The following is a 25,895-nucleotide window of genomic DNA, read 5'->3' on the forward strand; positions in this document are numbered from 1 at the left end:
CTACAGGCACCAGATACAGCCAAGTGCCTTCTGTGTCTATCTGCATTCGTGAGGAGCCTGTCTTTGACTCCCAGCCATAGGAAACTCCTAATGCGGTAGGGGACTTTGAGGGCCCAAATGGACTTCCAAATTTCCAAAGGAGGATCAGCCCTATTAGGGGTAAAAGCTTCATAGGCCGATTTGCAAGAATAAGAACCATTATTAGTCAAGGCCCAGCAGTGTCTGTCCTTATCCTCCTCCTGATTACTAATCTTCACACCTCTAATATTAAGGAGGGTCTCTAGGCTAAGAAAGGAGTCGAACTTAGACCAGATCCAGTCTCCCTCCGAGTCCACCACATCAGCAATTCTCCAGGAGAGGAGATCATTCGGCGGAGGGGCGATGCACACCTCAATCAACGATTTGTCACCAATCCAGGTGTCATACCAGAAACTAATGGATCTCCCATTACCCACCTCCAAGCCAATCCCCGTACAGAACTCAGCAAAAACAGCACTAAGCCCTTTCCAGAGGAAGGAACAGCTGACAACCCTCTCCTTCGGGCCACCAAAGATTCTATCTTTCCTATACTTGCCGCACAGAAGACGAACCCAAAGGGAGGAGGGGGATTGCCACATTCTCCAAAGAAGCTTCATTAACATGACTTTATTATTGTCCTTAGCTTGCCTTATACCAAGACCCCTCTGCTCTTAGGCTGGCAGGCTTCCTTCCAAGGGACCAGGTGAATCTTCCTCCCATCCCCAGACTCTCCCCACAGAAAACGCCGATTAATTTTATCAAGGTCGTTGAGGACCGGCTCAGGGAGCTTACAGGCTTGCATGATGTGATTTGGAGCAGCGCAGTTGATAGACTGGATTAAAGTAAGGCGACCTGCAAGGGAAAGAGAATTAGCTTTCCAGCTAGCACACAAACCGTTAGATTTGTCCAAAATGTCTTTAAAAGAGGCTTTGGACACCCTGTCACTATGAAGAGGGACCCGAAGGTATTTCCCAAACGATTGAGTCAGGGGAATGCCAGACATCTCACTCAGTCTTCTACACAAGCTATTATCCATATTCTTGGAACAAAGCATACGGGATTTATGGATGTTAATCTTCTGGCCAGAAGCCTCACAAAAGCAGTCGAGGATATCCATCACAGCCTTAATTTGTTCCTCATTACCCTCCACAAAAAGCATGACATCATCAGCAAAGAGTAAATGGGTAACAGGGGGGCAATGTCTGTTGATGGAAATAGGGTGGAGAGTCCCTTTGCTCACCGCCTCTTAGATCAGGTGAGACAATCTTTCCATGGCAATAACAAAAAGGAAGGGGCTCATAGGATCCCCTTGACGAATACCCCTGGATGGAGAGAACTCATCCGACATATCCCCATTGATCATAACCTGGAAAACAGGAGAGGAGATACACTTTCCAATCAAATTCCTCCAGTTCTCCGGGATACCAGCTTTGGCTAAACTATCCAGAAGAAAGCTCCAGTTCAACCTATCATAGGCTTTCTCCAGATCCAGCTTGAGAGCCACGATCCCTTTCTTGCCTTTCTTAATCTTCATAGAATGGACAACCTCCTGGGCAATAACAACGTTATCCATCAATTGTCTTCCAGGAACAAAGCTCCCTTGATTTTGGCTGATAATATCCGGAAGGATCTTCCGGATTCTATTAGCCACAATCTTAGTAATAGCTTTATACAAGACATTACAAAGACTGATGGGTCTCATCTGGAGAAAGGAAGAAGGCTTGGCAACCTTAGGAATCAAGACAAGGAGGGTTTTATTAACCAAACTGATATCGTTCGAACCACCAAAGACACCTAACACAAAGCTGTATATACCCTCTTTAACAGTGTCCCAGTGTTTATGATAGAAACTAGCGGGGATACCATCAATACCAGGAGCCTTAGTGGAACCGATGCTGGAGAAGGCCAGATCAATCTCTTTAAGCTCAATGGGATGGAAAGCATTATTAATAGCATCCTCCCCCAAACGAGGAAAGGAAATGCCAGAGTGGGCACTCTCTAGGTCCACAGCTTCCTCTCTGAACAGGTCCTTGTAGAAATCAAGGGCAAGGCGCCGAATGTCCTCCTCCTTAAAAATCCACTCACCACTGGCGTCTTTAATAGCCTCGATCCTATTTCGCTGTCTCCTAATGATCGTTGAGAGGTGGAAAAACCTGGTATTCCGGTCCCCGTCTTGAATCCAAGCCTTCCTAGATTTCTGGAACCACAAAAGCTCTTCCTGTCTAAGCACAGCTTCCAAATCGTTCTGAAGAGCTCTTAGGTGACCATTCAGGCTATGATCAAAACGAACCTCCAAGCAACGCTGAACACCTTCCATTCTCCTTAAGAGTTTGTTCTTCCTCCTGATAATATGACCAAAAGTATTTTTATTCCAAACAGCCACATTCCTCCTGAATTCCTCAGTAGCGAGGAGAACATCAGAGTGGGGATGCCAATTGCTTTTAACGAAATCCTTAAACTCGGGGTGAGACTCCCAAGCCACCAGATACCTAAAAGGTCTATTACCTTTCAGCCGATTTCCTTTGACCAAATTAATGAGGATAGGGCAATGGTCTGAGTGACGGAAAGGGAGATTAAGTACCTTGACCTCAGAAAACCTATAAATCGCTGCAACATTAGCGTACACCTTATCCAACCTAACAAACACACTATTCCTTTTCCAGGTAAATTTGTGGCCAGCAGCACCCAGGTCCGAAAGCCCGCACATATCCATACTTTGCTTATGATTAAGACACCGGTTCACATAATGATTACCCCCTCCTCTCTGATCACTCAAGAGGGCAATGTCATTAAAATCCCCGGCAACCAACCACGCCTCCACCATGTTAGAGCTAAAAGAATGAAGGATCTCCCACAGCCTTCTTCGGTTAGTCGAAACAGGATCAGCATAGACGAAGGTAATAAAGAAGGGTTTATTACCCGGGCAACACACCTTACTATGGATGAATTGACTGTCCATAGTAACAATATCAATATTGACTTGACCTGGCTTCCAAAAGAGCCAAATCCCCCCTGCCCGGCCAGTAGCCTCCGACCTGACGCAATTCCAATTCTTAAACTTTCTAACCACCTCATCTGCTTTGGCTCCACTAACCTTGGTCTCAAGAAGGACAAAGCAGGAAGGGTTAAACTGTTTAATGAGATCATTGACATGAATGCGGGTAGCCTTGCTCGCCGCACCTCTAACATTCCAAACGAAGAAGTCCATCAGAGGGGGAGACTACAGACGCAGGCCCAAACCCTAGATCAGGTATTTGTTTGGGGCTCCGGAGAGCCTAGAGGCGGTCCCAGAAGGACCCCTTTTATCCAAAGAATTCAAACCATGAAGGTTCTTTTTAGGTTTCCCTTTGGGATTCTTCATGTTTAACTTACTCACTCCTATAGTCTTACCAATAGGAGCATCAACAGGAGGATGTAGAGTACTCGCCTCCCTACTCAAACCCTTCCCAGCTGACAGGATAGACTGGGGAATCTCTTTGCCTTTAGCAGAAGCATTAGAGACAAAGAGAGGATTAATAGAATTACCCAGACTAGAGGCATGCTCTACCGACTCCAGACCAGGCATGCTTAAATCAATCTGCTTATCAGAAGGATCCGAGTCTTGATCTTCCTCCATAGACAAAACACCGAACCTTGACCCGGAACCCGAAGCTGAGTCCACTCCAGTCTCAATCCCCTTCTTAATATCCGGGGGTCTGACCTTAATCTCAGGAGCAATCTGGAGAGTAGTCATCTTCGTACTGATATCTGGTGAATGATTAGCATTAACATTAGCCTGTGGCTTCCTTCTCACTGGCCTCTTGGCAAGCATCCATGGGCCAAAGCTCCTTACTTCCCCTTGACTCTTCTCAGCTTCGCCTATGATAGGTTGCACCAACTCCTCCACGTCCTTCCTCCTCTTAGGACAACCCTCAAGGGTATGGCCAAACATACCACATTCATAGCAGATGTTGTGTATACCTTCATATTCAATATGATAGACCTTGTTTTGAGTACAGAACTGAGAAAGAAGAGGCTTAGCGAGATCAATATCGATACAGACCCTGGCAAACTTGCCTCTCACTGCCCCAATGGTAGTCTTATCAACATGGTGGACTTTCCCAACAAGGCTACCAATCTTGTTCAGGAACCTATCACTGTAGTATTCAAGAGGTAGGCCCGGGAACCTAACCCAAGTAAGGATCCTGTTAACAGAGCAATCATGGGGATCAAAATTTGGGACCCAAGGTCTCAGAGCCAACACATGATTGGAGATAATATACGGACCACCATTCACAACAGCATTGAAATCCTCAGCCTTTGTGAATTTAATGACATAATAGTCATTTTCAAGGTCTGTGATAGTAACCTTTCCTTTCTTTGCCCATTGAGCCTGGATCCTCTGGGCAAAATAATTGAAACTGATCCTTTTCCCCAACACAGTGATGATTAACGCCAATTTCCACTTCGATCTCATGACCCGCTTGTCATCTGAGGACAGCCGGATCCTAGGACACAGCGGGTTATCAGGCTCTCCATCCTCAGAATCGGAATCAGAGAGAAAATCCCCGGAATCATTCTCAAAAGCATCCACCTCCATCATGGGATCCTCCTCTGACACCCCTAGCAACTTATCCCTCCAGGAGGGGCCTCCCAAATCCACGGAAACTTCCGCTTGAGCGGCTTGCGTAGTCTGTGCGGCTTGCGCGGCCAGCACGGCCTGCGCGGCCAACGAAAGTCGCACGGCATGCTCATCCTGCTGGGGAGAGACGGCCGGTACTCCCTATGGCCCAAGCACCGGAAGCGGCCCTCTAACGAAAACTTATATTAATTTAGTTTAAATACGACTTAAGGTTTATTAAATAGATAAACGTTATTTGAAATTGGATTTGGTTTTGAAATTGCTAGAAATAGAATTAGATTAGAGTATTTAGATGTTAGAAATTATTTATGATTTAAAAGTTAATTTGCAAGACAGGAACGTTTAGAACTTTTAGAAAAAAAAATAAATGTATTCGTTTGCATTGAGCAAAGAAAACAACTTTAAACTTTGTATTAATTATAATGATGAAATAAATGACGGAACCTCTAATTAATTGGCTTTGAACGTGGCAAAACCCTTTAGCCGGTATAATGTCCTTAACCAAATTAAAACTCTACCGAGATAATAATTTGTCTAAGTGTTCAACAAAGTTTCCTTGTAATGATTTTGAATTAACTACGTTTTAATGAAAACACCAGCAATCACTTTAGTGGATTGGTTACCATAAGTGCTGCATAACGATTTATCGAATAGAACGGACTTTATTAGATGAAATATAAATTGATACAAGTTTACAGAGTGAAATCGCATGGATCCTTCGAGGGCGTGCAAGTGAACGGTTGATCAATCCTTTCCTTGGGTTTCCTTAGAGGTTGTCAGGCTCAGGGGCGGATCCTTTTACTAATTCTTCTCGCTGAATCTTTGGAATAGGGATTCGGTCGGCCTCTACCAAAATGCAAAACTAAACTGGAACAATGTCTAAACGCTACTAAACTTGTTATTATTGAGTAAACAATGTGTGTACAGCATATTGCTTTGAACAGAAATAAAATCTAAACTCTGACTCTTTTCTGAGTCAGAGTTTCTACATAAACTCTGCACTAATCTCTCTCTATCAATATTACATTACCTAACATAACATAACATATCAACTCTTTATTTATAGATGTTGAAGGGTTGTGACTGAAGTGATGTGTCCTTTGTGAAGAATTGTATCCGTTGTGAAAAATTGTGTTTGTTCTGAAAGGACGTCTTTATCCACTTGAACGAACGCGTTTCTTGGATTTCAATATGTGTTCATTGAACTTGACAGAATTTCTGCACTTACCGAGAATGGAGATCCTCGGCCGTGAATGGGGGAGCATCAAGTTGAGCTTTGGACGAAGGGAGGAAGTAGCTGAAGGACGCGTGTCGCGGCCGTGGGTCGTGGATTCGCGGTCGCGGCACGGAGCGTTTTTCACTTCTTTGCTCTCGTTCGTTTCCTTGATTTGGCGCTTTTGATTTACGTCGTCTTTGACTCCTTTTGTAGGGTTTTTCTTCTGTTTTTGATCCTTTTTCGTTCCTATTTGGATTTTACCAAATATTTAGGTACCTTGCAAGAAAGAAAGATATTCGATAGTAAAAGTAATCTAAACAGATATAAATAACACAAATTTGTAATAAAAATGATGTAAATATTAATGATATTTTAGGTATATTTTGGGCTTAACACCCATCCAAATTTCGGCTGCAACCAACAACCAGACAAACAACCAAGTCAACTATATCAGAGCACTAAGGACAACCACAATGAGTATCAAGCAAATAGCCAGCCCAGAGAAGACAAGAAGTTGGAAGAAATTTTTATGCAATTCATGCAACAAACAAAAATTCCTTTAAGAACATGGAGACGCAGATCCATCAGCTCACCAACATAGTAATACCGAAGAACAAAGGAGCCCTCCCTAGCAAAACATAAGTGAACCCCAAGGAGGAAGTCCAAGCTATCATACTGAAGCGACCCAGAACTACCAGAGCTAACAATGAAGTCACCCCCTAACAGCCTCTAAAAAGCAACACAAAACAACAGAACAAGGTACAAGAGCAGCCAGTGAAACCGAGGAACAACCCATCTCCCAGACAACCACCTTGGCAATTAGGACGAACCTGCATACCTGCCACGAATCCTTTATCTAGAAAGACTCAAACAGCAGCAGATGGACAAGCAGTTCGGGAAATTCCTAGAAGTTTACAAGAAGCTGCACATCAACATTCTGTTTGTTGAAACATTATCCCAAATGCCCATGTACGTGAAATTCCTGAAGGAACTGCTTCAGAGCAAGAAAAAGCTAGAGAACGTGGCAATGGTACAGCTGAATTGAGATTGTTCGTCCATCCTACAGAACAAGCAACCACTCCCGCAGAAATTAAAAGATACAAGGAGTTTTTGTATTCCTTGTTCCATTGAAAATCTTAGTATTGATAATGCGTTATGTGATTTAGGCGCAAGCATAAACCTGATGCCTTATTCGATTGACAAACAGCTAGGATTAGGGGAACGCCAACCTACCAGAATGTCAATTCAATTAGCTGCTAGAACAATAAGATACCCAATGGGGGGATCATGGGAGACGTCCTTGTCAAGGTTGATCACTACTAGAAAATCACTGTTTATTACGAAAATATCCGTCAGTAAACACCTAAATTCCGTCGTAAACTGATTTACTGATGGAACTTTGACGGATTGAAAAACGTGGATAAAACACAAGACACAAGACAGCTCCCAAAGAAGTGGCATCCTCCTGAGGTGCTTTTTCGTTCAAGCTTGTCTCGTCCGTAGTCAGCGTTAGTGTATCCAAGAAGTGTGAAATCTGAAGTATTGGGATACCATAAACCTGCATTCACTGAGCCTTGCAAATATCTAAGGATTCTTTTTACAGCTATGTAATGAGATTCCTTAGGGTTAGATTGATATCTAACACAATAACATACTGAGAACTGAATGTCCGGTCTACTCGCCGTTAAGTAAAGTAGAGAGCCTATCATACCTCGATACAGTCTGTTGTCTATCGACTTACCATTCTCATCAGTGTAGAGGACAGTGTCAGTGCCCATTGGAGTAGATATTGGCTTACAATTTTCAAGTTCATATTTCTTCAATATCTCCTTAGCCTAATTAGTTTGACTTATGAAGATGCTATTTTTTCCTTTTTTGATTTGAAGTCCAAGGAAGAAGTTGAGTTCTCCCATCATTGACATTTCAAACTCAGTTTGCATCTGCTTGTTAAATTCCTTGCACATTGACTCGTTAGTGGCACCAAAAATAATGTCATCAATATATATCTGAGCCAGCAGGGTATCTTTACCCTTCCTCTTAATGAATAAGGTTGTATCAGCTTTACCTCTGACATAATTTCTAGTCAGCAGGAAACTGGTCAGCCTCTCATACCAAGCACGTGGTGCTTGCTTGAGGCCATACAGAGCCTTTTTTAGTTTATAAACGTGGTTTGGGAACTTGGGGTCCTCAAACCCTGGAGGCTGATTAACATAAACTTCCTCGTTTATAACTCCATTAAGAAAAGCACTCTTAACATCCATTTGAAACAATTTAAAGTTCATATAAGATGCATATGCACATAAAATTCTTATAGCCTCTAGCCTTATCACTGGGGCAAAGGTCTCATCATAGTCAATACCTTCTTGCTGACTGTAGCCCTGAGCTACAAGTCTTTCTTTGTTTCTGACCACGTTCCCTTGTTCATCTAGCTTGTTGCGGAAGACCCATCTTATTCCTATGGTCTTCTGGCTTTTTGGTTTTGGCACTAGATCCCATACTTCATTTCGTCTGAACTGATCAAGTTCTTCTTGCATTACATTCATCCAGTATTCGTCATACTCAGCTTCAACGAAATTCTTTGGTTCCTGAATTGATACGAATGCTACGTTGCTGAGGTATCTCCTGAGTTGATTTCTCATCATCAGGGTATTCTCAGCGGCATCAAGAATGACACTTTCTGAGTGACCTCTTGGTATCCTAATCTCCTTTGGTAGATTGATGTTTTGCGCTGGCTGTGTTTCAACAATCTCTGCAGGTGTAGATTGGTCAGTGAAAGTGATTTGAGTTTCACTTTTACCTTTGGTCAGCCCTTGAGGAAATGACTCAGCGGCTGTTTCTTGGTTAGCCGGTGCTGAGTGTGGATCATCCTTGGTCAGTGGCTGGTATCTTCCTGTAGGTTTAGTTTCATCGAACTCAATATGTAATGACTCTTCTAAGACTTGAGTTCGTTTATTGAAAACTCGGTATGCTTTGCTGTTTGTTGAGTAGCCTAAAAAGATAGCTTCATCAGCTTTTGAGTCAAACTTAGCTAGGCTATCTTTGATATTTAAGATAAAACATTTACAGCCAAAGGCACGAAAGTATCCAATGTTGGGCTTTCGTCCTTTCCAAAGTTCGTAGGGGGTTTTCTTTAGTATAGGTCTAACAAGAGCCCTATTAAGAATATAGCACGTTGTGTTGACAGCTTCTCCCCAAAAGTACTTTGGAAGCCTATCCTCACTCAGCATTGTCCTGGCAATTTCAACCAAGGTTCTGTTTTTCCTTTCAACAACCCCATTTTGTTGAGGCGTTCTAGGAGCAGAGAAATTATGGTCAATGCCGTTGGTTTCACAGAATTCAACAAACTGTTGGTTCTTGAATTCTCCACCATTATCACTTCGGATGTGAGCTAACTTAAGGTCTTTATCATTTTCAAGTTTTCTTACCAAATTTGAAAATGTCTCAAAGGTTTCATCCTTGCTGCTCATCAAGATGATCCAAGTGTACCGAGAAAAGTCATCTACAATGACCAAGGAAAATCTTCTTCCACTCAAGCTCAGCGGCTGGACTGGACTGAAGAGATCCAAGTGTAGTAACTCTAATGGACGATTAGTTGAGACAATGTTTTTACTATGAAAAGATTGTTTGGTTTGTTTTCCAGCTTGGCAAGCGTGGCATAGTTGATCTTTTTCAAATTTAAGTTCTGGCAGACCCTCAACCAATTTCTTTCTTGCTAATTTGGCCAGAAGGTCCATGCTTACATGACCAAGTCTCCTGTGCCATAGCCAGGAATTTTCTTCCTTTGATACTAAGCATACAGTTTTTGAAAACTTCTTTTCCAAGTTCACCATAAAGACATTATCAATACGAAGGGCAGTTAAAATTAACTCATTTGTTTTACCCTCGAATATTTTACATCCAGTGTCATCAAATATAACTTTTCTCCCATTGTCACATAGCTGAGCTACACTGAGTAAGTTATATTTGAGTCCGCTAACTAGGGAGACTGACTCAATAGTAGGATTGCCACCAATGGTTCCTGACCCTACTATCTTACCCTTCTTGTTGTCTCCAAAACTTACACTTCCTCCTCGTTTACGCACAAACGTGATGAACTGAGTTTCATCACCAGTCATATGCCTAGAGCATGCGCTGTCAATGTACCACATCTTTGACTTCTCAGCACACCTCAGGCTGACCTGCAATATAGCTAGTTGCTTTTAGGTACCCAATTCTTTTTGGGTCCTTGCTTGTTAGGTTCAACAGGTAAAGCATCATATTTTATTTTATGACGACATACTTGGACAGTATGTCCATTCTTTCCACAGAAGTCACAGCTGACTGGTCAGCACCCCAGTGCTGAGCGTGCCAGCACACCTTTGTGGTGTGTCCTTTCTTCCTACAGAAGTCACACTGGACATTCCGCTGAGGATTCCATCTTTGTTGACTAGTACTTCGGTACTCAGTGTTCAGAGGATTATTTCGTTTATTTGGAACCTTAAGTTGGTTCTGAATTGATGTGACATCCTTTCTCAGTTTCTTAGAATCTGATTGGACCTCGGAGACAAACTTTTGCATAATTCCTATGTTACTATGAAAATCTGAGTTGTCCTGAAGAAGATATCGAAGGTCACTCAGTTTGACCTCCTCAACCTCGTCACATCGCCTGCTGAGTGCTCTAACCTTTTTATTCCACTTTTTGACAAGTGTGTAAAGGTCACTCAGGGCATTGACCATTTCATTTCTGAGCAAGGGTAGTGACATTACCTCAGTTGAGTGTTCCTCATCGTCCGATGCAATGGAGGGGCCAGCATGCTCAAAAACACATGGCTCAGCAAGTTCATCAGCCATGAAACAAATCTTTGCTGACTCAGTGGCATCAGCTTCAGATGATGATTCCAGTTTGCCACCATTGCCTTCTTACCGTTCTTCCTTTCTTTCCTTAGCGAGGGACAGCTTGACTTGATATGGCTAGTTTGATGACATTCAAAGCATGTAATGGGCTTTGAGTTGTCCTTCTTGTACTTGTTGTCGCTGGAGTCAGCTTTGTACTTATCAAACTTCTTGTAAGGCTTCTTAGAATATTTGTCATTCTTTCTGAACAACCTTTTCATCTTTCTGGTAAACATAGCCATCTCTTCATTGTCTGTTGAGCTCCCATCAGTGGAGTCATCTTTCATGATAAGAGACTTTTGCTTCTTGTCTTCAGACTTTTCCTTCACCTCGAAATTCTTCATTGAGATTTCATGGGTCAGCAGTGAGCCAATGAGTTCATTGTACTTATAGGTGGTTAAGTCTTGAGCTTCCTCAATAGCAGTCTTCTTCGCTTGCCATCTTTTAAGAAGACTCCTAAGAATCTTCTTGACTTGTTCTTCCTCAGTGAAGATCTTCCCAAGTCTCTTGAGCTCGTTGATGATGTTTGTGAATCTTGCATTCATGTCTGAGATTCCTTCATCATCGTTCATTTCGAACAGCTCGTACAATCTCATATGATGGTTCACCTTATTCTTTCACCTTGTTGGTTCCTTCGTAGGTGACCTCCAACTTCTTCCAGATCTCATGCGCTGACTCACAACCTGAAATATTGTTGTATTCTGCAGCATCTAGCGCACAGTGAAGCATGTTTATAGCCGAAGCATGGTTTTGTAGCTTTTTGAGATCATCCTCTGTCCATCTAGTCTCAGCTTTGACAACTGTTTGGCCATTAATAGTTTCAACAGGAATAAATAGGCCTTGGACTATAGATAGCCATGCGCTCATGTTTGTTGCCTGAATGAAATTCTTCATTTTATTCTTCCAAAAGGTATAGTTAGACCCGAAAAATAAAGGAGGCCGAGTTATGGACAGACCCTCAGGTAAAATCTGAGTTGTCAGATTTCCTGGGAGAAACCGAGTGCTGTTTTCAGCCATAGTGGGGATCAGCTCAAGGTAGTTAAACCTTGCACAGTGAGCTTTTAAAGCTCTGATACCACTTATTGGTCCCTTATAATGTGACAAGTATAGTTCCAAGGGGGGATAGGAACTATTTAAAATTTTATCCATTAAGGCTGACTTCTTTTCCTTATGAAAAGGGTTACACAGCTCGCTGAGTGAATTTAAGACACTAGCTTAGTCAACTGGTGACTAAGTCAGTTTCTTTCCTTGAGTCAGGAGATAGCACTTGAGTCCATTCCTGAACTCAGATACTCAATGCACACAACTCAGCGTGACTTCTTTACTCAGTCAGTTTTCAAGCAAGCAATATATATAAAAGGAGTTAAAGGGTTAGACAGATATTACTCAGCAAATTTATCCAGGTTCGGCCTCTCCGCCTACGTCCTGTCCCCGGAACACGTTCCGAGCTTTTGAATTCTCTACTGAGCTCTTTAAGGTAGAGCACGAAACCTTTTACAAATAGAAGCTGAGTATAACAAGAGTACCTTCCTCTATACCTCTACTCACTCCTATGTCTACGCTGAGTACTATAACCGAGTACTCAGCCTCTCCTTTCTATTCTTCTAGAAATGATAATGAGATTGTCCTAAACAACAATTTCTAAGACACTTTAGATGATTGAAAATCACTCTAGACTTTTACACACTGATGTGGAAATTGGTGTAAGGTATTTTTGCTTTGCTTTTCTCATAGAATCTTCGAGTATGAATTTGGTCAGCGTTTCGACAACTTGAAGTTCTGCATCGATTGAAGCAAATGGATGGCCTTTATATAGTGACACTTGAGGCACCTGGTCATTTCGAATTTCGAAATAACCGTTGGAGGGAAACGGTTTCCTGTCGTTGTCACTCTGGGCGTGCTCAGCGTCGTTGGCCAATAGAATTCTTGCATCTTCTGTCTTCATCAGTCCATGGCAGAATGTTTCGACATTTAAAGAAAGGTCCACGGGACAGCTTCTTGCGCCTTCTGAACATTTCCTAAAGTAGAAATACTTTGTCTACAAGTTGAACATTGTCTGTCGCTGACTTGTACTTCTTGTCATTCAACTCAGAAGCTTCATTCCGAAGTTGTTAGTAGAAGGCTTCTCGATCCTTCTTGGTGCTGGGCTAACGTCTTACTCAATACGACTGCGTTTTATGTCTTCTTGGGCCATGTAACTTTGATCTTATTGACTTGGGCTTGACTTCCTCTTTTGCGCCTTTAGGCCATTTGTCTTAATGTCTCATGAATTCAATAAACTCAACATTGAACAAACACATTAGTGAAATAAATCAAAGCATTTAAATTTAATATGTTAGAATATTTTTTCTTACTTAAATAATTTTGTCAAATCAAAATCATGTGGAAAGGTGTTTCAACAGAAGTTGTTCGGGCGAACGAGAAGCCGTTCGAAACCTACTCAGATGTGGTCGAAGCCAGACTCTACGAGGAATCTATTGGCCCAATCTGAGTTGGGTCCAATTACAAAGAGTAATCATGTGGCGAAGAGATTAAGAATATCTTAAAGCCAACGGCAATCGTGCCTCATCGAAGGCCATTCTGTAACGACCCAATAATTGAAGAAATTCCATGATTCATACAACATCGAGAAAAGAAACGGTAGCTTCAGCCGCTATATCAAAACTGAATGCACAACAACTAGTGGAGAAACTGTACCAAGAAAACGACATGAGGGTCTCAGAAGTCGAAACCCCTAAAGGAACAACAGAACTAAATCCTCGAGGAGAAGAAATCCGATTACAAGATCTGAAAAGGGCAAACCCAAAGTTAGAAGATGAAGGTTCCATGGCGGTCGATCCTCTAGACGAAGTAAATCTAGGAACGGAAGAGGAACCTTGGGTTACATTTGTCAGTAGCTTACTATGCCCAACATTAAAAGAAGCCATTATCAGTTTGCTTCATGAGTTCAAAGACTGTTTCGCTTGGAATTATGATGAAATGCCCGGGTTGAGCAAGGACGTAGTGGAGCATAGATTGCCGATCAAACCAGAATTCAAACCCTTCAAGCAACCAACAAGGAGGATGAGCAAAGAGGTTGAAGGCAAGGTGAAGGAAGAGATAGAAAAACTTTTCAATGCTAAATTCATCAAACTAGCAAAATACGTGGTATGGCTATCTAACGTCGTGCCTGTATTGAAAAAGAACGGTAAACTACACGTATATGTAGATTTCCACGATCTAACGCTAGCCACACCAAAAGACATATATGTGATGCCTATAGCCGATATGTTAGTAGATGCTGTGTCTAAAAATGAATTAATATCTCTTTATGATTGCTATGAGGGATATAACCAAATCCCCATTGCCGGAGAAGACATTGCAAAAACGGTATTTCGATGCCCAGGGTCAATTAGCACATTCGAATGGGTCGTCATGCCATTCGGTTTAAAGAATGTCGGCGCCACATACCAAAGAGCAATGAATGCCATTTTTCACGATTTACTCGGCACTTCTATGGAAGTATACGTAGACGACATCGTTATTAAGTCCAAGCGAGAAGCAGAACATGTCGACCATTTGAGGAAAAGCTTCGAACGAATGCGAAAGTATAACTTGAAGCTCAACCCTCTAAAGTGCGCCTTCGGGGTCAAAGCGGGGAACTTCCTTGGATTCTTAGTCCATCAAAGAGGAATCGAGATCGACAATAATAACGCAAAAGCAATCAAAGAAGCACAACCTCCGAAGAATAAAAAAGAGTTGCAACGATTCTTGGGCCAAGTAAACTATTTGAGACGATTCATATCCAACCTGGCTGGAAAGTCCAGAGCATTCTTAGATCTATTGAGGCTCAAAGATGAAGAAAGCTTCAAATGGGACGACAAGCATCAAGCGGCGTTCGAAGAGATCAAAACTTACTTGAGTAATCCACCCGTTTTGATGCCACCAAGAGAGGGCACTCCACTCAAGCTCTATATATCAGCAACCAACGAGTCAATCGGGTGCTTACTTGCCCAAGACAATGCAAACCTCCATGAACAAGCCATCTACTATCTAAGCCGAACATTGCTATCAGCAGGGACGAGATACAGCCCAGTTGAGAAGACGTGTTTAGCCCTCTACTTCGCTTGCACGAAGTTGAGACATTACTTGCTCAAAACGAGAGCTTATGTGATCGCCATCATTGATTTGGTCAAGTACATGCTAAACCATCCTATCCTCTCGGGAAGAATAGGGAAATGGTCACTAGCATTGGCCGAGTTCACCTTGACGTATCTCCCACAATCCTCAGTAAAAGGGAAAGCAATTGCAGATTTTGTAGCTGATCACCCAACCAGTTTCCAATATCCCGAAGAGGCGGAACTTCCAATCTATCTAACACATAAAGAGCCTTGGCAGTTAAAGTTCGATGGTTCAAGCACAGACAGTTCCAACGGAGCAGGGGTGATCATCACAGCCCCATCCCGGACTAAGACGATATTAGCTGTAAACTTGGATTTCGAATGCACGAACAATCAAGCTGAGTATGAAGCTCTGATCATTGGTTTGGAAATCTTAATCGACCTAGGAGCAAAAGAGGTCAAGATTTTTTGTGATTCACAATTGGTCACCCGACACCTAACAGGAGAATACAAATGCTCAAGTTTATCTTTGTTACCTTATTTCACATTTGCAATCCAACTTCTAGAAATATTTGATGAGGTCAGTTTGGAGCATATTCCAAGAAATGACAATTGGGAAGCTGACGAGTTATCCCAAATCGCTTCTGGAATGAAAATCTCCAAAGAGACAACATATAAAGTCGTCATCATCAGAAGACAGTGTCATCCTTCCGTGGCGGATAGAGGTGTCCAGTTTGAGTCATTCGACATCGATATTAACTTAGCTCAGGATTGGAGGAAACCATTGATCGATTACCTCAATGACCCATCCAGAAAGTAAAATATTCACTAAGCATTCAATCTCGAAATTACATGTTGATGGCAGGTGATTTGTACCGTAAGAGCTACGACGTGATGTTACTTAAATGTCTCAGATTTCCAAAAGCAATGGAGGTCATGAAGCAAGTCCACGAAGGCACGTGCGAAGCTCACCAGTCCGGAAGGAGAATGCGGTGGCTCATAAATCGTCATGGGTACTTCTGGCCAACGATCCTACAAGATTGCATCACATATGTGAAGGGTTGCAAGAAGTGCCAATTATATGGCCAAGTCCAACGGGTGCCCTCAGAACAATTACACTCAGTTGTGAAACCATGGCCTTTTAGAGGATGGGCTATTGATCTAATTGGGAAAATATTTCCAGCATCGTCAAAAGGCCATTGTTTCATCATAGTTGCCATAGATTACTTTTCCAAGTGGGTAGAAGCAGCACCAATGAAGCAAGTCGGCCAAGCACAAGTAATCCAGTTCATGAAGGAGAACTTAATTCATAGATTCGGAATTCCAGAATCCATTACCACGGATCAAGGAACCATGTTCACAAGTGAAGGTATGAATGAGTTCATGGAAGAGTACGGGATTAAATTGATTCATTCCACTCCATTTTACGCATAAGCAAATGGTCAAACGGAGGCATCCAACAAGATTCTAATCCAAATCTTGGAGAAGATGCTAGAAGACAATCTTAGAGAATGGCACAAAGTTCTCTCAGAAACACTTTGGGCTATGCGAACGTCTAAGATACGGGCGACGGGAGTAAGTCCATTTTTCCTAACCTTTGGTTATGATGCAGTAATACCATTAGAAGTCATCGTGCCTTCACTGCGAGTGATGCGCCAAAACGATTTAGAAACGGATAATTATGTGCAAGCCATGACCATGGAACTTGAAGACTTGGATTACGAAAGGCAGAAGGCGCTCGATTGCATGATGATTCAGAAAAAGAAAGTGGAAGACGTATACAACAAGAAAGTGAAAAAGAAAAACTTTCGAGAAGGCGAGCTAGTATGGAAGCTAATTCTACCAATCGGGACAAAGGATCGTGAGCTTGGAAAATGGTAGCCCAACTGGGAAGGGCCGTTTCAAATCCACAAGGTGCTTCCCGGGAACGCGTATTGGTTGAAGACCTTGGGCGAAGAACCACATAGGAGGTACATTAACGGCAAATATTTTCCAAGTATGTGGGACGTAATTAACGTAGGAACCGATAATCAATAAATCATCTCAATTTTCAAAAATAACTAATGCTTGCGTTTCTTCTTGTATTCTATGCTTTGTATATTATTTCGCATGTGCTATATGTTTAGAACGTAAAAATAGATAAATCGGTGGTTGTTTAAAAAAATAATAAAATAAAAATAAAAAATAAAAATAAAAAAATAACTAAATAAAGCAAAAGAGCTTACTAACAGGTGGGATACAATGCTGAAAAATGGTCTCCCACCAAGCATCGAACGAAGGTTGATCCGATCCAAGCAGAAGTGGTCCCTGATCATATCCTACATCTAGAACCGCAGCGACTATATCTTCATCACTAGCCCCACACCGCTGAGAAGAGGTAGGAAATGGGAGTGGCCCCGGGATAGATTGGAAAAAGCCTAATTGACGTGCCCAAAGACAAGGTGCATATAAGGTCAAACCAGGGTTTGATGATCGAGAGGTTCTGGTTCGATTCACCCCGTGGTATAACCGACGTGTTGCACATACCGTCATCCACCATTCAGCACCTTCATGGGGGGCTACAGACAAGTAAGAGAGGGCCCAAGATGGTAGACATGAGTTATCTTTTTTCCAAAAAGAAGCAGCTCATTATGAGTAGATGGCACTAAGGTACGAAGAAACCTCACAACCACACTAACAGCCAGACTCGAAGAGCTGTAACAAAGGTCTACACCAAGATGGCCTGAGGTCCCCATTGATGAAGCAGTGGCCAAATGAGGAAAGTAGATAAAAAGCCACAGCTGCAGCAACCACAAACCACCCCGAGGTTTTATGAATGGTCTATCCTCAACAGTAAGAGCTAGACGGTGGAATGTTGAGGCCAACAACATGGTGCCAAGAGCTAAACGGCGGTCTGAAGCCAGAGCCTTAGCAATAACCAATATTTCTGTAGTAGGTCTGAGGCCCAACGGATCAAAGATGTAATTGCTAAGCATCATCCACAGAAAATGCACATGATCCTCATCGTCCAACTCTATCTTGTCCAATTTCTTCTTAATCATTTGGACATACATCTCAGCCTCTTTGGATAAGATAGCCTTCACTTCAGGGAATGCATTTGTCTCGACACAACTCGGGACTTCCTCTCCAATAATAGGCAACCCCGTCAAGGCAACTACATCACGTAAAGTGATAGACATGGGGACCAACGGGAGAATCAACGAGTTACATACCGGCGACCAATAATTCAACACCCCCTCAAGCACATTCACACAAGGAGTAATTTCGTAACGAGTCAAATGAACAAAATCCCTAATGCCAACTCGGTCCCAAACACCCGCATATCTCGGCTCTAAACAATCTACAAGGTCATTCCATCCAGTGTAACAACAAGGGAATATCAGCCCTTTCTTATTTCTAGGGAATTGATAAGTTTCCCTATGAAGGGCCAATCCCTAATGCCAACTCGGTCCCAAACACCCGCATATCTCGGCTCTAAACAATCTACAAGGTCATTCCATCCAGTGTAATAACGAGGGAATATCAACCCTTTCTTATTTGTAGGGAATTGATAAGTTTCCCTATGACACAATCAATTGAAGCCTATGGATGCTACCTTCAAATACATGATCAGAAAATTGCAAAATTCATTGAAAATTACCTCTTGCAAACTAAGAGTTATGCCTAGGCAAGAATCATCACGGATGGTGTCTGAATATGAACAGGTAGCTGTGATAGACAAATACAAAATTTCAGCAACAAAATTTCACCCACATGTGGTAGTTCTAAAACTCTTACATTTGAATTCCAATTCAATTTATCAATTTTTTAATAAACATGATTCTGCATACGGTAAATTAACACAAAAGCAAAAGAAAAATCAACAAAGCAAGAAAATAGAGAAGAAAGGATAGTTTGCATACCCATAATTGAAAGATTGAGAGCTTGATTTTGAATACTTGTTGAGCTTTGAGAAAAGAAAATGGCAGAAACAAAAAAGAAAAAGAATAAAAGAGGAAGAAGAATTGCAGAGTGATCAAGATATAGAGTTTTAAAGAATTCAAATTCTAAAATCCTGCAGGATTCGTTCTCTATTATCTTGATAAAAAAAAAGAGAAAAAAGAAAAGATATTTAATAAAACTTCTTTTATGCATAAATTTTATTTTTGCTATTTCATTTATGCACAAAAGAGGGGGACAATTGTTAGCCCAAAATAAAATAAATTTTATGTATATAGAAAGCTTGGGTTTAATTTTACGGTATAGTTTATATGCTTCTAGAAAAATAACAATGATGAATGGAAAATAGAAAAAAAAAAAAAATATATATATATATATATATATATAAACTAACCGCCAGTTGATAAGGGCATCTTGCTCCACGCGGGGCGTGCCTTCTCATACGCAGAGCTTAGATCAGGCATCCGGACAAGTTCTGCCCAGGAGATCAAACACGCGGGGCATAACACCAGAAACGCCACGCGTAACCCCATAAACAGGACGCACCAGGTTTAGAAGCTGCTCCGCGCGGGGCGTGCCTTCTCATACGCGGAGCTTAGATCAGGCATCCGGACAAGTTCTACCTAGGAGGTCAAACACGCGGGGCGTAACACCAGAAACACCATGCGTAACCCCCATCAATAGGACGCACCAGGTTCAGAAGCTGCTCCACGCGGGGCGTGCTGTAACGACCCGGTCCGGAGTGGGTGGCGCCGGGGTAAGAAGGCCTGAGCAAGGAGCGGCCCTAAGGGATGACGATGGGGGCAGGAATGAACTGAATCTCACATCGGAAATGGAGAGGGAGTGATTGGGGCTTATTAGTAAGATGGGAATCCAATACATGAAGACGCGTTTTAAAGCCGTGAGGCCCAATGTGTTGGAATTGGGCCAGAGCGGACAATATCTACATGGTATTGGACCAGGGTGTTACACGTGCCTTCTCATACGCGGAGCTTAGATAAGGCATCCGAACAAGTTCTACCCAAGAGGTCAAACACGCGGGGCGTAACACCAGGAACGCCACGCGTAACTAACATCAACAGGGCACACCAGGTTCAGAAGCTGCACCACGAGGGGTGTGGCCAGACCTACACGGGGCGTGCCCTTTCTCTCGGCGAACCAGAAGTCAGCACGGCAAACGAGAGATCAGTCCTCACCCGAAGCCCGTTTCGGTCCACCCGACTTCTCCAAATGCACCCAAACACAACCACGAGCTAACCTACGAAGCCTAGCCCATCCCCACATCTAGGTCCAAGACTTAAAATTCTCTCTAACCACAAGGAAGTTGATGATGTGGCATGGAAGTTAGTGGTGGTTAATGGTAGTTGGAGGAAGTTGATGATGTGGCAGGTTAGTGGGCAAGGTTAGAGAGAAAAATAAGAGTTAGTTAATAATTAATTACCAAAATGCCATTCTAAAAAACTATAAATAGACCCTCCCACACTCAACAAATACACACTTATTCAACACACAAACCCCCTCTCAAAGCTCCAATGCTTAATTCCTAGTTTTTGTTCTTTGTTCTTCAAGTTCTTAGTTCTCCTTTCCATTTTCTAGCTCTCTTTGTAGCTCTTTTAGTGTGATTTAGCTTTAATTCAAGCCTCTTTTCAAGTTTTTCAATTCAATTTAGCATTCCTAAGCCTTTAATTTACTCAATTCCTTGGCTATAATCATTTTGCAAGTTAATTTTTCCAGATTCGTCTAAGTATTTTCAAAGCCCGATTTCATCCATTTAAATTCATGTTTTGCTTTCGATCCCTTTGACAAAGTTGTTCCTGACGTCTCGAATTTCAATCTAGTATATTTATTTTCCCAATTCCGTGCACAGAAACTATAGTTACAAGCCAATCTTTACAGCCTAAATTCTCTTAGCTAGTCTGTTCCCAGATTCGTCCAGTTGTTTTCAAAACTCAATTTTGTCTATTTAGAGTCCGTTTTAGCCTTCGATCCCTTATAGAAGTTTGTTCCTGACCTCCCGAAGTTAAATTTAGCCTATTTACTCGTCCAATTCCGTGTTCTTAAGTACTCAAACGAGCCCACCGAAGTCAAAGGTTAAATTTGCCCCATTTGGCTACCACACGTTTTGACATTGCCAAGATCGTATACCATACGGGCCCGACCGACCGCAATGCTCCGAGAACTTCAAGCCGACATCAAAGTTCAACGTCCAGCCGAGATAGCTATTGTGGCTCCGAGTTTGTCGTTGAATTTCAATTTTTTTTAATTGCATTTCAATTCATTGTATTGATTTGTTTTTTCCAATTTAATTGATTGTCTATATGTTTAGTATAGAAATTTTTCAATTATAATTCATTTCCAATTTCATGCTTTTTGAACATATGTATTCAAACCTTGATCAAATCAATAAAATACCAATTTTTTCACCAAATCTCGTGTCAATTTCGTATTTTCAATTTCTTTATTTTACCCATCTTCAATTTATACGCTTAACTTAAATAAAATAATTAATCTAGCAAAGTTTTTATAACGGCGTTAGAGACCCAAGAGGGAATTTTTCAATCCTTGCGTCCCTCGCCAATCGCTTCAATTAGAATTCATGTTTTCGGCGCACAATTTCATAAACTTGACCGTCTTTCATAATTGAGAAATAATTTCTCTGGCACGCCCGCACCCTAACCACACGTGATAAGGTTGAAATTAGCATATTTCGAAAATATCGCTAACAGATACTAATATGAATTGTGCAAATAGATTTACATTAACTTTAACTTGTCAAAATAAGGATATATTCTTGCCTTGTTGAGCGGATGAAGGTGGCCACCACATTCATATGGAGATCGTGTCAGGCGACGCTTGTCAGATATTAATATGGAGTGTACCTCTAACTATCAGAATAAGTGTGTTGTTTAATTGGTTGCTTGACATGATGTCAGAGACTCTTGGATCAAATATTATTGTTGAATTCAACTCTTCTTTTTCCATTTAAGAATTAAATTTAAAGATTGCAATCTTTCAATTTTTTCAAATAAGAGTTGAAGATGAAAATTCTTTAAAATTTCATTACCTAATGCTGAAATCCTTTTTATAAAGCTCAGTTTGAGGTAAAACAATAGTTGTTGCATAGTTTTGAAGTCAAAAATTCATAACTAAAAAAACCCCAAAAATCACATGTTTTGCTCATACAAGTCTCGGCCTACATTAAAATTTTAGTTCCAGAAGTTTTCCTTAGGGCCATGTTTAAAGTTTGGTGGCATTCTGAGTTGTTTTTAACGGGTTTGAACATTTAATGAAACATTTAGAGTTTGTTTTGTTCAGATGTTAACTAATAGCTGTTACAATTAGCTATTTAATTATTAATGTTTAGTAAAATTATATTGAATTATTGTTGTTCGGATTTAAAACGTCTAATATGGACATGTTTTAAATTAATCAACAAACAAATTATAAAAGGGATAAGGTGAAAAAATGTCCATAATGTTTACAACTAGAAGTAATTTTACTCTTAACGTTTAAAATGGTGAAAAATTAGTCATAATGTTGACAACTAAAAGCAATTTTACGCCTAATATTGGCAAGTTGAGTCAATTTCAGACATTATTATAAAACACAGATATTTTATTTCTTATTATACACCAATTGCATATATAGTTAGTTCTAAAAAAGAGATTTCATAATTTTTTGTGATTTAATAATAAAATTGAAAAGATATTTATAAATTCGGTGAAATATTTGAATTTTTTTTTCCAACTTATACAAAAGACAATATTTTTTTTTTTTAAATTTCACATCTAATTATATGTTTGTGATCTATTATTAATGATGATAAAATGATGAACATGTGAAGTGTAGATGATAATATTCATGACCAAGAAATATAAATAATGCAAAAGAATGAAACATGTGGAAATAAGAAGAATAATTTTGTCAATAATAAATAACTATAAACAGAGATGTTTATGAAAAGCTCTAAATAAGAACTTTTGGTGAAAATCTGCAAAACGCTGCAGTTTCTAGAGAAAATGTTAAACGCTGCGGTTATATAAATCTAACCAAACGCTATATTTCTAGCGGTTTGGAATGAAACACTGAACGCTCCTGCGAAAAACTGAAACAAACACTCCCTTAACATGTTTTTAAAAGGTGAATTTCATATTTTTAACACTTGTTTCTGGTCCAACGATTAAAGATTGGCATGTAACTATCACACAAAACATATACAAATCATCGATTCAAGCAAATTCACAAGCCAATTTGATAAAAAAAATTCTGAAAATTGTTTCATGCTCTAACCAATCCAACCCTGTGAATTAATGGAAAAGTACGAAAATAAACTCGATAGTTTTACCGTTAAAGGTAATATTGTCTTTGGATTTTGAATTTTTCTATTTTATTCATTCTTTCCTCTTCCCTTGCCCCTCTCTCTCTTCTCACACTCTTTCCCTCATCTCCTCTCATGTTGTAATCAAGCATTTTGACGAAATAACCCCGTCCCCATGTTGCAGCACACCCAGTGCAAAGCCATCAACTCCCACTAGGCATAAGGATGAATCTGAGCGGGGCAGATGTTGAAATGGTAGAACACCGAATTTCTAATTTTTTTAGCAGATCTTTCTTAAATCTAAATTTCTAATTTTTTTCACCTATTATGCCCTCTCTAAATCCGAATTTTTTCTATTAGACACGGATTTAGCAAAAAAAAAAAAAAATTACACCGCGTGTAAAATCGGCCCCCCAACCGAGCAATCATATATTCACCACTGCTTCCACTACGTAGAACATAAAGAAAACAAGGAGAAACAAAATTTCATAATTTTCATTAGAGTAGAAGTAAGTTAAAATATAAATTCCTTTTATTGTTCGCCTAAACAATAAGAACAACCTAATATAACTGTACTTGCTCAAAAATAACTCCTGCGAATTCAATACTCGGGCCTGTTTGTTTTACCTGCTATTACGGTTTGCTGTTTGTTGTTACAATTTGCTATTTGCTGTTGGAAAAAACTGCTTTTCCAAAAAGTTAAAGATTCTCTGCTTTTGTAAGAGGCTGCTTTTTGGGTGTAAAATGCAAACAGAAGATTACTAATCAAACAACTAATGCTGCTTTACAGATGTAAAAAGCAAACAAGAAGTCACTAACCAAACACCTAAAACTCTTCCTTTTGAATGAAAAGGCAAAAAGGAGTATGAAAATGAGCAACCAAACACCCCTTCGGTTTTTACTGGATTTTGTTACTTGATAAGATGAGATACACTTGTCCGTAGTTTTTGTTAGGAATGTTTTGAGTGCTCGCACGATATTATACACAGACACACACATACTCACTCCTACCACACACGCGTTAAGTTTTTGACACCGTTGTTTGAAAGTTATATTCCTAGCAATATTGTTTGAGGCCTTGTTATTGCTTTAGCATTTTTGTGCGAATGTTTCCTTTTGTCAATATACAAACTTGTTGATACTATAGTTTCTATTTTATGCCTTTTCGAACCATATTTTCCATGTGAACGAGCCCACAAAAAATAACTCATCACTTTGTCGTGGCGTCCGTGCCTTTTAAGAAAATTCTATCATTTAATTCTTCAATTTCGCAATTTAATGTTCTCGGCGAATTTTTGAGATTTTCCTTTTTCATTTCCTTTTCAGTTTCTGCTTTAGAGTTGTAGGATTTTACCTGTTTAAAGGCTTGTTTTGAGTGTAATGAAGCAATTTTTTAATTAATGAAATATTAATTTTTTATATAACACAATTTTATGAGTTTTGAGGGTTATTAATAGATATTCGTGTGCGAATCAACTATTAACAACGAAACTACTTATTTCTGCTACATTACCTACCCACTCCTCAAGAGTAGACACATGTCCAATGAGCTAATTAGTTATTGGACAAGAGAAAATAATATTACATCTGGTCGTTCAAGTTTGCATATTTTTGTGCAGAACTTAAGATTTATCAAAATAAGTATATCAAAAATGGTAACTACATGTCAATTGCAGTTGATCAAGCAATTAAAATACAATAATCAAGCAAGCTCTAGATGACAACCCTGCATCGTATATCATGAATTAAATTATGGTTTGAAGAAGTATAGAATTATCTTTAACGGATATAACGGTGCATAGTTGTCATTCATATTTTCAAACAAAATCAAGTTATCAATATCTAATGAAAAATTTGAATGATCTGATTTAATAGTTTTTTTTATAAAAAGTAGAGAACAAGGAAATGAGGCTCGGGACATTCCAACGATTTAACTAATAATATCCTATCTTTGAAATATTTTATAGATAAAACCAAACATTTTTTTGTATATTTTTAACAGATTGTTTGTAACTGCGTTAATAATACAATTTGTGCAATTAAATTATATGTACCGTACTAATTCATTGTTTATATTTTGACGTGAGAAAATGACATTTAGGACGCCGTCTCGCCGAGACGGGATCATCTCGCCGAGACTAGGACAGGTCTCGTCGAGACGTGACGTTTCGTGGAAAAAATAAATTGTTCCAGGAACTCGTCTCGTCGAGACCTGTACAGTTCTTGCCGAGACGGTCCGAAAAAAAATGTTTTTTTTCTATTTTTAATATTTTTTGCTGAATAAAACGAATTTGTTATTTTACCCCTAACAGTACCGTACTAATTCATTCTTTATATTTTGATAAGTTGTTCGCAATTGTGTTCATAGCAAAGATTTTAGACACAATTAATATTAAAAAGGGTCTGATATGACACTCGAGCCTTTTCCCAAGATCAACGGACACAACGACTTATATTTAAATCTTCCCCGGATGAAAAGAGATTTCTTTTCCTAAGTTCTCGATTTCAATCGAGTAAGTTGCATTTTCCCCGTAAATTTTGATGAAAATTGAAAAGGAGTCAGCTGTCTGCGCGAGTCACCTTCTTAACAAGAAAAACATGATTTTATGCAATTCAATGTCAATTAGTTTTCAATTAATGAAAAAAATTGGTCCTTAACAATAGCTTTTTACTGGTTAACTCCATAAGAAGTGATTTATATATCATAGAAGATTTGTACCATTGGCTAAATTTAAACTTCGCCAAAAAATAACAATAGAAATTTGGAGTTTATCCGATTCAATCATATTAGACACTTAGGCATGTGATTAG

This window comes from Euphorbia lathyris, chromosome 2 (genome assembly GCF_963576675.1).
Source record: "Euphorbia lathyris chromosome 2, ddEupLath1.1, whole genome shotgun sequence".
Lineage (NCBI taxonomy): Eukaryota > Viridiplantae > Streptophyta > Magnoliopsida > Malpighiales > Euphorbiaceae > Euphorbia > Euphorbia lathyris.